The sequence below is a fragment of the Oratosquilla oratoria genome, chromosome 35, assembly GCF_046742065.1.
Source record: "Oratosquilla oratoria isolate Oo_2021 chromosome 35, ASM4674206v1, whole genome shotgun sequence".
Lineage (NCBI taxonomy): Eukaryota > Metazoa > Arthropoda > Malacostraca > Stomatopoda > Squillidae > Oratosquilla > Oratosquilla oratoria.
Genome location: NC_134811.1, coordinates 32,330,115 through 32,342,894, shown reverse-complemented (window position 1 = coordinate 32,342,894; position 12,780 = coordinate 32,330,115). Strand labels below are relative to the sequence as shown.

At 39.0% G+C, this 12,780-nt stretch overlaps 1 long non-coding RNA gene across 2 annotated transcripts; it reads right to left on the bottom strand.

Moving 5' to 3' along the window:
* Positions 1–2,361: 2,361 nt before the first annotated feature.
* Positions 2,362–8,579, bottom strand: LOC143018821 (uncharacterized). Of its 2 annotated transcripts, none has more exons than XR_012965775.1 (3): positions 8,471–8,579; positions 7,167–7,358; positions 2,362–2,444 (listed from the first exon to the last, which is right to left on the bottom strand). It is a non-coding gene; the product is annotated as an uncharacterized LOC143018821 (long non-coding RNA). The 2 variants fall into 2 exon arrangements; XR_012965774.1 differs by having other exon boundaries at positions 8,447–8,529.
* Positions 8,580–12,780: the final 4,201 nt, after the last annotated feature.

Genomic DNA, 12,780 nt, shown 5'->3' with positions numbered 1-12,780 from the left:
ATCATGAAATGCAACCCTACTCCTTATCACTCCAATGGTTTAGTCAAGAGACAGAACTGGAAAATCCTAAATGTTCTCCAGCATCTTGCCTCTGACATACATTCTTCTTGGGATAAACATGTACCAATGATCCAAGCTTGCATTAAAAGTACCATTAATAGGTCAATATCAGAGTCACCACATTTTGTCCTCTTTGGGTCAGACAAAAAGCTCCCATAGAATCTTACATCAGACTTACTCCCCATTTACAATTTTGACAATTATGTCAAAGTAAAAGTACAAAATTTCAACACTCTCTTCAAGAGAATTCACAATACCCTTATTCTCTCCAAAGACAATATGGCACAGCTTCATAATACAGGAGCAAGAGACTGCAAAGTTGAAATTGGAGACATTGTGTACACCCTCAACCACACACCCACATCAAAACTTTCTCCTAAGTTCATAGGACCTTTGCGCATTATTGGCCAAGTACTGAACAATAAAGTCAAATAATTTAATCTGCAAAATTAAACAGAGATAGTCCTACAAAAAGATAATATCAAAGTAGCATATCCCATCTCCATTTCCAACAACCACTCCATCACAAGATTCTCCCATCTCCTCTAAACCAATTTCACCTACTCCTCTTCCTAGATACAGCATATGCAAAAAAGCCACTATATATCTTCTAGGTGAACAGAATTGTATCTACTTTCCACATGTCATTAGATTTAAATAAATATTATTGAATTATCTTCTACAAGCAAATCACTGAGGACAACGGCAGATAGCTGGACCGAGTGCTGTTGGAGGAAGATATATTACATGTCATAGGACATCACACTACAAGAAGATAGATATCAAACATATGATGTTGCGTATGCTGCAGCAGCAGTACCAAGCAGCTGTTGAGCATCAGGTCTAACCAGAACCCACTTAACAATGGAAGTAGGCCAGCTTGACCTTGACCTCTTAGGGCACCTGGTCCACACAAGAGATGACCATTGAGAAGAGTATTTTTACAGAAGGAATTATCCTTATATTCTATTTTTCACCATGTATTATAAAAATATATCATAGCCTTCTATGTATCATAATTGTATATATTTTAGTTTAATATTAGGTGTATCACTCAACCATGTAAATACTTACTTCTGTCACATTGTAAATATTACTGTATGACAAAAATTTATGTAGTGGCAACTGGCACAGCCTTTGTGGTCAGTTGCCTTGCTTCTTAGCGTAGATCACGACTGGCTCTGGATAAGACAACTGGCTGCGAGTTTACTAGAGTAAATCTGTAGAACTAAATGGCCTTTACTTGTTCCGTTACTTACATCACCTCCCAAAAGAGTGGATCACAACTTTCCACAAAACACCGGGTGCACTCAATAGATGACATTAGTGTTTACACTTAAACACAACATGATTATGGTTTTTCCAAAATTTGGAATTTGTTTACCAATAGGATCCCATAAGTTGGGTAGGTCCTCTCACTCTTGCCAAAGTTTTGGAGGGCTTTCCCTAATCTCCTCCCATAATACACAGGATCTCAACAGATAACATTAGTTTACGTTTAGATACCAATGCAAAAGGTGATTTTTCCAAAATTTGGAATTTGTTTTCAATAGCGCCCCATAAGTCAGGTAGCTCCTCTCACTATTGGCTGATATTTTGATGGACTTTTGCTAAGCTCCTCCTACAGTGATTCCAGTTGCTCTCAAAAGATGGCAATACATCTTCCTAATTAACCTTACTACAATCTTTGTCAAATGCTCAGATTTTGATCATCAACAAGAACTTATATATAACTTTGCTTCACCCACTTCCAGCCAAAGTTTCAGTGTTGATGCTGCCTTCTCCTAAAATGACTGTGATATATGAAGTACACAATAGGTTGCTAAAGGTCATATTTTACTTATCAATAGTGCCACATAAGTTTGGTTGTGCCTCTCCATTGCAGTCCGAGTTTTAGTGAGGTTTTGATAGCTCCTCCCACAAACACAGCGACTTGGTCGGGGCTTACATAATTGCACAAGTTCAAAAATGCTGCATAAGTTTACCAATTTCTCCCAGTTTTTGCTTGAATTTTGGCATCCTTGTGCTAACTCCTCCCATAGACAGACCAGGACTTGGGGCACTCAATAAGATTGATGAATAGTAGAATCTTTCAAATCATCAGAGCTGCATATACTGGGTATTTCTTTCCACTTACAGCCTAACTTTTAGCAAATCAGATTTTACAATTGACTGGATTCCTCTGATCAGTTTAGCCTAAGTTCTAGGTCATTACTTCCCTACAGCAGGCACTGGAAAAGACTCTTTAGTAGTCAAGATATACAAAATTAGAAAGGAAAAGTAAATAACAAGAATATATACTTTTTATCTCATACCAATAGTAGATATTTTAATATTGCTACATAAAACCTGGCAAGCTGAACGTCGACAGCAGTTCCATAAATCTGAAATATGAGAAGTTATATTGATAAAAATTGGCAGACCAAACTTACTTCCCCCCAAAAATAATCACTGTCAGCATTATAAATAAATTGCGGTGGGTGTATATGGGGTTTAAATTACTCAGAATGAGAGGCTGTATCTGGTGAGAAGGATAAGAAAAGCCATGTTGAGACTGATCAAAGAGCAAAAGAATACCATAACACAAGAATATATCAGATGGGAACCCTTTCATCTCAAAGAAGGATGCATTTCACCAAAAACACCAAAAATTACCCTGAATTTGATTGTATATTTGCTGGGATCACTAGAGATGTTGTTACATAAGTAATCTTTTGGTAGATTCTGAGATATTTGTATCTACTGTGTCTCATGATCCAATTCATTTGGCATATTCAGCAATTGTATTTGCATTATTTCTTGTGGGCATCAGTATAAACCTGTCACTATGCTTGAAAGGATTTCTCCCCATTTTCTCCTTTTCTGCATGGGGGGGACAGAGAGGGAGGGTTGCCGATTTAATGAAGCGGCCTTACTGTGGATATGCTGTGTCTTGCGACACTGCTTCTGATCCAGGGCAGTGGGCGAGGTGCAGGGATGACCCGTCATCCAGGAGGTGCCAAGATAAGAGGGAGGGAAGAGGGTGGAGGGGAGTTGAGTATGTTAGGGATGGTATGGGTGGGAGTGGTTTTTATGCCTTTGTTTTTTGGCTACCTCCCTTATAAGGGGGAAAAAGCCTTTGGTATATGTATGTACTATGCACATTACCAATATTTGCATAAACTAATGATAATTGTTTTCTAAGGTTTGGTATGTTGTCAGCAACTTTTTGTTGAGTATTGTTGTTACCTTTTTCAGGTGAAACACAAAAGTCCTTGGCATATCAATTTTAAGTCAGTTGTAACCCGCTCTGCTACATTATTCCTGAGGTGTGTGTCATGCAACTTACCAAGTGCTGAAAACAATCTGCCTAAAGGTGCCTGCAAACAACAATAGGCTCACCTCACACTTCTCAGTTTTCTTTAATCATCTCCAGTCCCCTGCATGCTACCCTCACATTTACCTCCTGCACCACCCCATCCATGTATAGTATATAATGAACAGCCATGGAGACAAGACACATCCTTGACACAGGTCCATCTTCACCTCAAACCACTCACTCTCTCCATTCCCAATTCTAACACAGGCACTATTACTCCCATAAAAACTCTCGATAAAGGTAATACCTAATTGTAGTATACAAAAAAGGAGCAATGCTTGTTGGGTCCCATCTCCTACTCTCATCTTACCTAGCTTCAAATTCATGTACTGTACAAACACAATCTATATCTTTGATTTCCAAATATGATATTTAGATTTGAACTCATGTATTGTTCCAGCTTGGGTTATATAAATTTTTAAGCTATTCCAGGTATTTATACATCTATAAGGAAAGAAAGGATGAGTAAAGAAAGGTTAGTAAAAGAAGTGGAAAGCAGAGGTAGATGGAGTGACATGAGGGGATGACCAAGGATGAGATGGATGGATGGGGTGAAAGGGGCATTGAGCAAAAGGGAGATATCTTTGTTGTTGAGGAAGGGAGAAGGCAGATATTAGGGGTGAATGGAGAATGGCTGTATGGATGATACTGTGATACATGGAAGGGAGTGGGTGGGTGTTGGGGGGTTTCGGGAGTGGTTATGTGTGAATGATATTTTGATGCAGCCTGAAGGGACTTCTCTCCGTCTTCAATGTTACTGTATGACAGGAGAGAAGGGGGATCACTGATTAAATGAAGTGGCCTTGTTTTGGATATGCTATGTCTTGCTGCACTGCTTCTGACACAGGGTGATGGTTGAAATGCAGGAATGACCCATTATCCAGGAAGAGCCAAGATGAGAGGGAGGGAGGTAAGGGTGGTGAATGGGAGTGGAATGGATGGGGACTAAACGGGTGGGAGTGGAATTATGCCTGTTGATTTTGGTTACCTCCCTTGCAAGGGGGAAATAGCCTTTGGTATATGAATGTATATATGGAGTCACAAAGTGTGCAAAGATGGTGTGTGGAAAAAGAAGGACAGGAGGAAATAGAAGGAAGGGTAGTGAATGGTGGGATGAGGAAACAAAGAAGGTTGTAGAAGAGAAGAAGCGAGCTTTCACAGATTGGTTGCAAAATAGGACGAGGGAGTCATATGAGAAGTACAAAGAAAAGAAAAGAGAAGTAAAGCACACGGTAAAGGAGGCAAAGAGGAGAGCAGATGTGAAATGGGGTAAGAGTATGACAGAAAATTTTGAAAGTAATAAAAAGATGTTTTGGAAAGAAATTAAGAGAGGCAAATCAAGTAGAGGGGAAGGGGTAGGGGGTGCAGATGGAGAGATGATAATGGAGGAGAAGGCAGTAAGGGGGGGGATGGGTGGAGTGTTTTGGGGAGTTGCTAAATGTGGGGGAGGATAGGGAGGGAAAGATAGCTGCAGTGGGAAATGCTAAGAAAATGACCGTGATGAGTGAGTAAATGGAGGAGAAATAAGGAAGGATGAAGTGAAGGCAGTGGTTAAGATGATGAAAGCAGGTAAGGCACCTGGTCTGGATGGATACCATGAAGAATGTCTAAAAAAAGGAGGTACAGTGATGGTGGACTGGCTAGTGAGGTTATTTAATGTTTGCTGGAGAGAGGGTAGAGTGCTGGAGGACTGGAGGAGTACCTGTATAGTTCCACTTTACAAGGGAAAAGGGGACAAGTGTGAGTGTAGTAGTTTCAGAGGGATTAGCTTGTTAAGTGTAGTTGGGAAGGCTTATGGGAGGATCTTGATTGAAAGGATTAAGAGAGGAACAGAGGGAGTAATTGGTGAGGAACAGTGTGGATTTAGGACGGGTAGAGGTTGTATAGATCAGATTTCTGTGATAAGACAGATATGTGAGAAAGCTATAGGAAAGGAGAGGGATGTTTTTTGGGCTTTTATGGATCTGGAAAAGGCTTACGACAGGGTAGACAGGAAGGCACTGTGGGAGCTTTTGCAGATATACGGGATAGGAGGAAAGCTTCTAGGAGCTGTCAAGAGTTTTTACAAAAGTAGAAGAGTATGTTTCAGGATTAGAAATGAAGAGAGTGAGTGGTTCGAGGTAAAGGTGGGACTTCGTCTGGGATGTGCTATGTCGCCCTGGCTGTTCAACTTGTACATGGATCATGGATAGGGTGGTGCGAGAGGTAAATGCAAGGGTGGTGGGTCAGGGATTGGAGATGGTTAAAGAAAATGGAGAAAGGTGGGAGGTGAGCCAGCTGTTGTTTGTGGACAACACTGCACTTGTGGCAGGATCAGAGGAGGGATTGAGGAAGTTGGTGACAGAGTTTGGGAGAGTGTGTGAAAGAAGAAAGCTGAAGATAAATGTGGGTAAAAGTAAGGTGATGAAATGTGCAAGGGGTGAAAGTGGCAGACTGGAAGTGAGCATCAAGGGAGAGCGACTGGAGGAAGTGGATAGTTTTAAATACTTGGGTGCAAATGTGGCAGAAAAAGGTGGAATGGAGGTGGAGGTAGAATGTAGATTGAGAGAAGCGAGTAAATGCCTTGGTGGAATTAAATAGTGTAATGAAGAATAGACATTTGGGAATGGAGACTGTATGAAGGAGTGATTGTGCCAACAGCACTGTATGGGGCAGAAACATGGAAGAGAGAAGGAGTTTGAATGTGTTTGAGATGAGGAGTCTGAGAAGTATGATGGGGGGATACTAGGCTGGATAGAGTGAGAAATGAGGAGGTGAGGAGGAGAACAGGGGTGGAAAGGGAGCTGGGAGATAGGGTTGATGAAAGAGTATTAGGATGGTATGGACACATGGAAAGAATGAGTGAAGAAAGACTAGTAAAAGAGGTATGGAAGGCAGATGTGGAGGGAGTGAACATGAGGGGACATCCTAGGATGAGATGGATGGATGGGGTGAAGGGGGCTTTGGGGAAGAGGGGAATGTCTGTTGAGGAAGGACGGGAGAGGACAGAAGACAGGGGTGAATGGAGAATGGTTGTATATGGATGATGTTGTGATGCATGAGGTGGAATGGATGGAAGGTTGGGGGGTAAAGTAGTATGTGTGCGCAAAATTTGATGCAGCCTGAAGGGATTTCTCCCCGTCTTCTCCTTTTATGCATGGGGGACAGAGAGGGGGGTTGCCGATTTAATGAAGCAGCCTTGCTGTGGATGTGCTGTGCCTTGCGACACTGCTTCTGACCCAGGGCAGTGGACAAGTTGCAGGGATGACCCATCATCCAGGAGGTGCTAAGATGGGAGGGAGGGTGGAGGGGAGTGGAGTGTATTTAGGGATGGAATGGGTGGGAATGATTTTATGCCTTTACCTTTTTGCCTACCTCCCTTGTAAGGGGGAAAAAGCCTTGGTATAAGTATATGTATGTATGTATGAATCTGGAAAACTGTATTTCTTTACATCCTATAGACATGTGTGTGTGGTGGGGGTTAGGAATAAGAGGGTCTGTGAACCCAAATTTCGACAATCATCAAAAGAGATAAGGAAATAAAAATACAACTTTATTAATTAATTTTACCCTACCTGAACACATGGATGTAGTACTAGGAAATTTTCTAAAGGTTACACAATGCTTCAAGAGTTTGAAAATTCAAAAGTTTGAATTCAAAGTACTAGTATTACTTGGTAGGTGTTTTGTCATTGTTAGAATTTTTTTTTTCTTTGAGGTCCTCATACATTTGATGTGCACTCTGCAAAATACAAGAACACTAAGTTACCACATGGTGTGTTGGTCCCGACCAGCTTGCTTCTGACAAGAGCTCCTCACCACTCAGACAGGAATGCAAGGTAGATGTAAAATTCCCATTTTGAAAATATCTTGCCTGCTGTGCCACATAGTGCTGATTGTATATTTTTGTTCTCTCTGATGAAGTATGACTTTAGCTTCTTAAATTTGGCACAGGCTTGATCTGTAACAAGTTTTAATCTCTATTAATAATACTGTTTCATCAATTGTATAAATGTTTGTGTGTTGCATTATTCAGAACTGCTTGACAAATTTGTGGTAAAATGCAATCTTAATTTTATTAGAAGAAAGTAGTTCCCTCAATTTTTACATGTTTATTATTATTACTTTCTTTTTTTACGTACATTCCGGGTAAAGACAAAACTACCTTTTTGGAAGTATAGTTTAAGCTACAATCTGTTAGTTAAGTTTGGTAAGCGTGGGTTGAATCATATTTATGCTTATCTCACTTTGGGAAAGGAAGAAGGATAAAATCAACAAGGTTTTTATATTTTGAAGGTTTGATTTGGCTAGATTAGGTTAGGTTTGACCAGCAATGTTAAAGTTAATGTGTTAGTTATGCAAATAAGTGATAGAAAATTCAAGGAAAATATTTTTAATTGGAATTTACAGAAAATTTACCATCTATGCTACATTGGTTAGTTTGGTATAATTCTATCCATGTATATACCAATGTAGCCAAGTCGAAAGGCATATACCCACTCCATTTCATTCCCATCTACCATCCTTTCCTTCCTCTCATCTTAGTTCCTCATGGACATGTAAGTACCTGTGCAGCCAATTATATATAATGGTAAACCAGTAAAAGTAGACATGTATCATGTATGCAACAAATAGTCGATTAATTGTAGGTAAACTGCATTATCAATACACACAGACAGAACTATAGTTCTGACAGGCATTTTCCTTTGTATAGTATGTGGAGTATGGAAGTGGAGTATGTGGGGATAAAATGGGTGGGAGTGGATTGACTTTGACTTTGCTACATCCCTTGTAAAGGCAGGGGAAAGGGCCCTAGGTTATATGCATGAGTATGTATAGTATGTTAGGACAATACAAACCAAACTAGAAAAAATATTGAACTGCAAATTATACCTTCTCATCTATGATGATACGGTATTATTAGCAGCCGGTATTTTCACCTACAATTAATCAAGTACTTGGCTGAATACATGTCTACTTTTACTGGTTTATCATTGTATACAACTGGCTGCACAAGTACCTACATGTCTCTATCTATCATATACATACTTTAAAATGTGAAAGAAGCCTTACTTCCAGTCAAATTGCTCATCATTGGGTACCGAATCTTGATTTCCAACAATCATTATAAGAGTTTTAGAAATAAAAATATAAGATTTCCAACAATCATTATGAGAGATAAAGAAACAATAATATAATTTTATTAACCAAATTTACCCTAACTGAATTAAAGGATGTAGTACTATGAAATATTCTAAAATTTGCAAAATGCTTCAAAGTTTGAATACAAAGTACCATTATTTCTCGGAAGGTGTTTCGGCATTATTAGAAATTGTGTTTTAATCTGAAGTCCTCATAAATTTGATGTGCACTCTGCAAAATAGCAAAACCACCCTGTACCTACAGCTGTGGAGGAACTACATTTATTGCATTTCTATTACTGACGAAACGCTCTTGGAGAGTCAAGGGTTTGTTAGTGAATGTGTATTCATCTGGAATGCAACGTCCAGAGCTGTATATATGTCTTTGCTCTTCGCTTCCTCATGACACTCCGAGACAACTAGTGATCTTGGGTTTGTGATGCTGGCAGGACTGGACTAGAAGATGCTGGACTTGTCAAAATGGGTGATTGAGATGAAGTTGTAAGAGGTGACTCATTCACTACAATACTATTGTGCTGCTGACTGCTCTACAGGCTTCAGTAAGGTCACCTGTTTACTGTGCTGAGCTAATTCAATGACAATGTCTATTTCAGTAACATACAGTAACGGCTTTTCCCCCCTTACAAGGCAGGTAAAAAAAAAAAAAAAAAAAAAAAGCATAAAATCTACTCCCACCCATTTCATCCCCACATACTCCACTCCCATTCACCACCCCATCCCTCTTATCTTGGCTCCCCCTGGATGACGGGTCATCTCTGCATCTCGCCCACTGCTCTGGGTCAGAAGAAATGTAGCAAGACACAACAGATCCACAGCAAGTCCGCATCATCTAATCGGCGACCCCCTCTCCGTCCCCTCATGCAGAAAAAGAGAAGATGGGGAGAAATTCCTTCGGGCTGCGTCAAAATATTCACACACTCCCTTCCATGCATCGTAGCATCATCCACACACAACCATTCTCCACTCACCCCTATCTTCTGTCTTCTCCCTTCCTTCCTCAACAAACATTCCCCTCTTTCCCAATGCCCCTTTTACCCCCATAAATCCATCTCATCCATCTTATTTTTGGTCGCCCCCTCATGTTCACTCTTCCACCTCTGCTTTCCGCTTCTCTTTTACTAATATTTCTTCACTCATTCTTTCCATGTGTCCAAACCATCCCAATACTCTTTCATCAACCCTATCTCCCAACTCCTTTTCCACCCCCTGCTCTCCTTCTCATTTCCTCGTTTCTCACTCTCCAGCCTAGTAACCCCTACCATATTCCCTAGGCATTTCATTTGAAACACATTAAAAAATTTCCTTTCTTCCTCCCTTATGTTCCATGTTTCTGTCCCATACAGTGCTGTCGGCACAATCACTCCTTCATACAATTTCCTCTTAGCATCCATTCCCAAATGTCTATTTCTCATTACACTTTTTAACCCCCCACCCCAAGGCATTTACTCGCTTCTCTCAATCTACATTATATCTCCTACATTCCTCCCTTTTCCGCCACATTTGCACCCAAGTATCTAAAGTTATCCACTTCCTCCAGTCTCCCTTAACACTCACTCGAGCATACAAATATAGAAAAATTGTACTCAACTTATATCACTCTTGATGTTGCAATGGTTTAAGTCACTGTTCATATGTTACGTCTCAGCTTGATTTGAGTCCATAACTTGACTACGTATCAGTTTCTGTATATGCTTCCATCGAGCTCCTGTCGGTCTCGACCGTGATGGCGTGGAATTAAAATGAAAATTAATGTGATTGAAAAGATGAAAGTATATGTGTGTGTATATATATATATATATATATATATATAACTACAAAGTAATGTCGTAACACATTCGTAAAATTGAACAAGAACCCATTGTGTTGGATAAGAAGAAATGAAATAAATGATATCCATATATTTTGATCACGGACTGTGATCCTCTTCAGTGGAATACAGAGTAGTGGAGCAAAAGGCATGTCTTATATACAGAGAAAGAAGAAGGAACATGGGTAGGACTCAGGTAGCGTCTAATGCTTTGCGATTTGCGATTTGGGATGATGAGTGGGGATCTTTCAATGCTTTCTTTGAACAACTCAACAACTTAACCACTAATATAAAATCAAATGTTGAATGGGAGGTGGATAATAGACTGCCATTTCTAGATATTCTATTAATACGACATCAGGATCATTTGCCTTTACAGTGTACAGAAAACCCACACATACGGGGAGTTCTGTACACTTTTTCAGTCACCATCCTGATAAAATTAAATATAGTGTTGCCTCAGGTCTTTTCCTGAGGGCACTCAGATTATGTAGTCCACATTATTTGGAAATCGAGATAACAACCATCAGGAATCAATTAAAAAGAATAGGGTATCCTGATTGGTTTTTAAATAGAGCCCTAAGCAAAGCCAAAACTAGTCACTTTGGATCCACTTCCCATTCCAGTAAGAATTTCGTTTGGGACAAAAAATGTATCAAATTGTCTTATAATAAGTCCTTAAATGATATTTCGCAATTTCTACCACAGAAAGACATAAACTTTGTTTTTAGTTTTCCCAATAATTTGTCTAAGAAAATAGTTAATGTACATCAAAGACCTAGAGAAGAAATACATCAAGGTGTTTATAAACTTCCATGCTCGGATTGTAATAATGTATATTGGGGACAAACAGGTAGAGATTTACACACCAGGATGAAAGAACACAAAAATTCAGTTAAATATGCACAACAAAATTCCGTTGTCTTCCAACACGTAGGCAAGGAAGGCCATCGTATGGAATGGAACGAGGCAAAAATTATTTTTAATTCAAAGTGCAGTTTTAAAAGGAAAATAATAGAATCATCCTCGATAAATAAATTTTCTAATTTTAATATTTCAAATGGACAATGGTCACCTGACTGCATTACTACCTGGGCAGTCAATAAATTATTACCATCTTTGGTGAAGGCGGGTGACTTGCCCCGCAAAGCATTGGACGCTACCTGGGTCCTACCCATGTTCCTTCTTCTTTCTCTATATATAAGACATGCCTTTTGCTCCACTACTCTGTATTCCACTGAAGAGGATCACAGTCCGTGATCGAAATATATGGATATCATCCATTTCATTTCTTCTTATCCAACACAGTGGGTTCTTGTTGAATATATATATATATATATATATATATATATACATATATATACATATGTATATATGTATATTTATATATGTATGTATATATATATGTATATATATATGTATATATATGTATGTATATATATATTTTTATTTCAACCACAATTCACTTTTAATTCCATGCCATCGCAGTTGAGACAGATGCTCGAAGGAGGCATATGTTGGAAATTGAAACAAGGTCGAGCCGAGGACTCGAACTCAGCTCGGATGTGACAAAGTGTCGTTGATTTAACCAATTGCGCTAATGGGTTAAGTCACTGACATTTCGTCACGTCCGAGTTGAGTTCGAGTAATCGGCTCGACCACGTTTCAATTTCCAATATATGCTTCCTTCGAGCTCGTCAGTCTCATTTCCGATAGCATGGAATTAAAAGTGAATTGTGGTTGAAAATATGTTAATCTGTTCACTGGGAAAAATTCAGTGTATATATATATATATATATATATATATATATATATATATATATATATATATGTATTTACCTAGTTGTATTTACCTAGTTGTATTTTACGGGAAGGGGAGCTATGATCGTGGGGTCCCGTCTTCATATCTCATTTTATCTAAACTATTTTTAAATTCATGTATTGTTTTTGCACACACCACTTTCTCATCTAACTTGTTCCAACTGTCTATTGCTCTGTGAGGAAAGCTGTTCTTTTTCAAATCTCTTCTATAGCTGTCTTTTTTTATTTTCTTTCCGTGTCCTCTTGTATTTCTGTCATCCCATTTTATCAGATTCTCTCTATCAGTAATTTCTATGCCTTTCATGATTCTGTAAATAGCTATCAAATCTCCTCTCTCTCTTCTTTGCTCTAGTGTCTGTAGTTTAAGTTTTTGTAGTCTCTCTTCATATGATAGTTTTGAGAGTGTTGGTGCCAATTTTGTAATTGCTCTTTGTATTCTTTCAAGTTTTTTTATACATTTTTTTGTACTGGGTGACCATATCGTTGCTGCATATTCCAATCTTGGTCTTATCAGGGTGATTAGGATTTTCCTCACCATTTCTTCATCCAGGTATGTAAATGCCACTTTGATTGTTCTTATTAAATTATAAGTT